The sequence below is a fragment of the Haematobia irritans genome, chromosome 2, assembly GCF_050003625.1.
Source record: "Haematobia irritans isolate KBUSLIRL chromosome 2, ASM5000362v1, whole genome shotgun sequence".
Lineage (NCBI taxonomy): Eukaryota > Metazoa > Arthropoda > Insecta > Diptera > Muscidae > Haematobia > Haematobia irritans.
In genome coordinates this window covers 38,910,326-38,914,453 of record NC_134398.1, presented here as the reverse complement: position 1 = coordinate 38,914,453, position 4,128 = coordinate 38,910,326, and the positions used below count along the sequence as shown (strand labels likewise).

At 29.6% G+C, this 4,128-nt stretch overlaps 1 long non-coding RNA gene across 1 annotated transcript; it reads left to right on the top strand.

Annotated features, from left to right (window-relative positions):
- Positions 1 to 1,568, top strand: LOC142227483 (uncharacterized). The gene is made up of 4 exons (XR_012719857.1): positions 1 to 334; positions 400 to 763; positions 828 to 1,159; positions 1,224 to 1,568. It is a non-coding gene; the product is annotated as an uncharacterized LOC142227483 (long non-coding RNA).
- The last annotated feature ends 2,560 nt before the right edge of the window (positions 1,569 to 4,128 follow it).

Genomic DNA, 4,128 nt, shown 5'->3' with positions numbered 1-4,128 from the left:
CCCAATAAACACAGGATGAGCGTTTTTCAAATGCAACACCTCTTCAGTTTGAGGGTAAATATCATTTTCAACATAAATTCAACTTGACTTGAAAAAGCTCATCTTCAATTCATCTTCAAATTGTTTGCGAATTACAACCAATTTGGCAAAATGTTGACGAAAACTTTGAAAATGTGTTGAAGATAATTGGAGAAAACTTTGACAAAACACTACCCTGAAATGCAACGAAAAAACCACATGGTTTTCAATACTTCTTTGGACAACAAAGTTCGTGGAAGAAATACAAAAATGTGGAAATTTTTTAATAATCAAGTGAAATTGCTTATAATAATTGGTAAGTAAAACTAAAACACGAAATGAAAACTTTAAGGAAGTCACTAAACTCAAATCTCTTTGCAGACAACTAAAATATTTGGATGCTGATTTTTGGACACATTAAGAGGCTGGCCGATGAAAAATGGTAGTGGCTTATCGAGAAGAGAAAGTTTCCATAAATCAAAGTGCAACCAAAAAAACTTGGTATTTATGCTTTTCCATATCAACAACTACTGGATGATAATTCGCATCACATCGATAGTTTAATTTATATCGCATCATCGGTTTAATTTGTTATTTTGTGAATTGAAATTGCTGGAAATTTATTCCAATTATCTGGCCATCAAGTTCCTGAAAATTGCCAGTATTTTAATAACAACAATTTTGTAATACCAACGTTCTTGAGGAAATCACGAAGTACCTGGTCAGTTGGAAGAAATACAAATTGGTAAGTCAAAATAAAAAGTGAAATGAAAACATAATGGAAATCACAAAACTCGATTGTTTTGCAGAAAACTAAAATCATTGAATGGTATATTCTTGGAAGATGTTGGCCGATGAAAAACCGATGAAGGAAACAACAAAGAAAAGTTTTCAGAAAACTTACAAAGTGCAACCAACTAAAACAAAGTGCAACAATTCCTATATCAAGAACTTCTGGATGAAAATGTGCATCATCGGTTTAATTTGTTATTTTGTGAATTGAAATTGTTGGAAATTTATTCCAATTATCTGGTCATCAAGTTCCTGAAAATTGCCAGTATTTTAATAACAACAATTTTGTAACACCAACGTTCTTGAGGAAATCAACAAGTACGTGGTCAGTTGGAAGAAATACAAATTGGTAAGTCAAAATAAAAAGTGAAATGAAAACATAATGGAAATCACAAAACTCGATTGTTTTGCAGAAAACTAAAATCATTGAATGGTATATTCTTGGAAGATGTTGGCCGATGAAAAACCGATGAAGGAAACAACAAAGAAAAGTTTTCAGAAAACTTACAAAGTGCAATCAATTAAAACAAAGTGCAACAATTCCTATATCAAGAACTTCTGGATGAAAATGTGCATTACATCAATTTACATCCCGTCATCAGTTTGATATTTTGTGATTTCCTCTTGCTGGAATCTATTCTAACACACAAGCCAGCAAGTTCCTCGATAGTAATTATTTCAAATTGCCAGCATATTAATGACACCAACATTATGGAGGAAATGGAATTATACATGTAAAAATGTTTAAGATATTTAAAGTTGTATTCATAGTTTTATTTATTAATACACCCTCAAAAAAAATCGCTTCTTTAACATATGTTCCAAACATATTTTGCAGGAAGCACATATATTATTGCATACTGCCGAAACATTAATATGTTTGTTTTATGTGAACATATTATATGTTTGGAAGCATTTTGAGCCAAAAATATTATATGCTTGGAAGAATTTTTCCCAAACACGATTGTGCTCATTCCCTAACATACTCGTAATTTTCACTTCCACGAATTTTTTTAGTTATTGGCACCTTTCTCTGTAATACAAATAATGTTGAAGAAATTATTCACTTTTATAAATTTTTTAAATTTTACCTTTCGCCTGCACGGAGAATCGAACCGAGGACCATACAGTTTGTAAGCCAACACACTATCCACTGGGCTACGTAGCTGTTATAGTCACCAGTAGATAATTATCGTTTTAAGTTACATTTATGTAGCATAGTTTGCAGCGCCCACGAGCCTATGCAAACATAACATTATTTAACAGAAACATACATTTGTTTGCTACGTGGAGCAGTGGTTAGCATGTCTGCCTTGCATGCAAAGGGTCGTGGGTTCAATCCCTGCTCCGACCGAACATTTTTTTTTGTTTTTTTTTTTTTTTTAATTTACACATTTATATTTATACTATATTAATTTTTTTTTTAAATGAAACTTCGAAATGTGCGTTATTAAAGATTTATAGTCAGTAACAGTGCTTGATATAAACGAAATTGACTGATTTTTGGATAAAATATTATTTTTTATTGCAAAAATAACAATCTTGTAATAAAAAACTGTTTTTGTACAAAACTTTAAAATTTGGAAGGAATTCAAAAACTAACAAAAGAAGAACGTGGAGTCGAGTATAAACATACATACATAATTTTATAATATAAACATAAATTTATTTAGGAGTGAACAGTTTTTTACTAGCATTTAACACCATCGCTCTAAAATTCCTTTTATTTTTCTTTAATAATTCATTTTAAAGAAAATAAACTTTTTAAATTGTTTTAGCTGTAAAATTCGAACTTAATGCCCGCTTTTATATTTGATGGTGTCCGTCAACTCCTCGTGGACTACATTTTAATAAAGAGGAACTAAAGTTTGTTTTTTTACATTTTACTGTGTAATTTTTCACTATTTCCTCCTTATTTCATTTTACTGTCCCAACTCTAAAAAGAGTATAGTGCCCTTTCGTTATTTTTATGAAGACCCCTGATTTCTTTTAACGAACCAAGAAAAAAATTGTGCCCATAATGCCAAAATGATAAACAAAACACATGTCCACACATACATAAAATGCTGCTCTCAAGGCGAAAATATAAGCTGTTTGTTTTTCAAATGTCTATTCTCTTGGTTCAGAATGTATATTCTCTTTATTCAAATTAAATAATATTTAGACTTAAACATATCAAATTTTTGGCCTTATCATAAAACAGTTTTCCGAAACAACATACAAGCGGTTTCACAGAAATTGTTCTCTTTTGACTCTTTTGCTGTGTTATATTGATATCTTTCGTCAACTCTCCCGGTTTCCATCTCTATTTCTCTCTATACTCTCTCTGTCGCTTTGAATAAAATATCACAACATATGTATGTTTAGTCGAAATTTGTAAATTTTTATATGTTTGTATTCACACATATGATTTTTATGAAACATTCATGCCCCAAACATAATATATTCTAACATATTAACATAGATGTCCCAAACATTTAGTGTTAGTTCAGGAACATTACATGTTCGCACTTAAATATATTGTGGTTTAAAGTCGAGCCCGAAACACATTTTGTTTACATCGGAACATGTGAAAAACATATTTTTCTAACAGTGTACGTTTAATAAGATAATTACATTTTGATTAGTATAATATTATTATTTTCATATATTATTAATGTTATTTTTAAGATTATTATATTTGTTAACGAAAAAATAATAAAATTTACAAAATCCCTAGAAATTTAGTATTGACTTTCAGTTAGAACTAGGATTGACTTTCATACAAATTGTGGTTTGAAAGTGTTCGCAACAATGCTAGTTTTTTATTTTTCTCACATTGAAAACTGTTTGAGAAATTATTGAGTAGCGATGCATTTCAATTTGAGGATTACAATTGAGAAATTATTGCTATTGTGTTGAATTTTACTGTTGAGGGTAATGTCTGTTTTTTGTTGAGAACGCGATTTTCTCAACAATTTCTCAACTTGAATATTACCCTAATCCTTTGAAAAAATGTTTGAAAAATTATTGAATTTTAGTATTTTTCAAACGTTTGTGTTTATTGGGTATGCCAAGATCTCGTTTATCTGATAAAAATTTGGATGCCTTGATATTTTTAAGAAGTTACGTAACACGAAGAAAAACCAAAAGGATTAACGCAAGTGTACGAAAATATACTTAATCTAAGCATAATCCTTAAAATGTTTTGCTAAATAAGATAGCGGTATGAAATTGCTTTTTAATTTATTTTTCATAATTTTTCTTGTTCTTTTCTTCATACTATTGGTCAAATTGTCCGTTAAGTATGATAGCATTTTGAAATTGCTTTTTAATTTA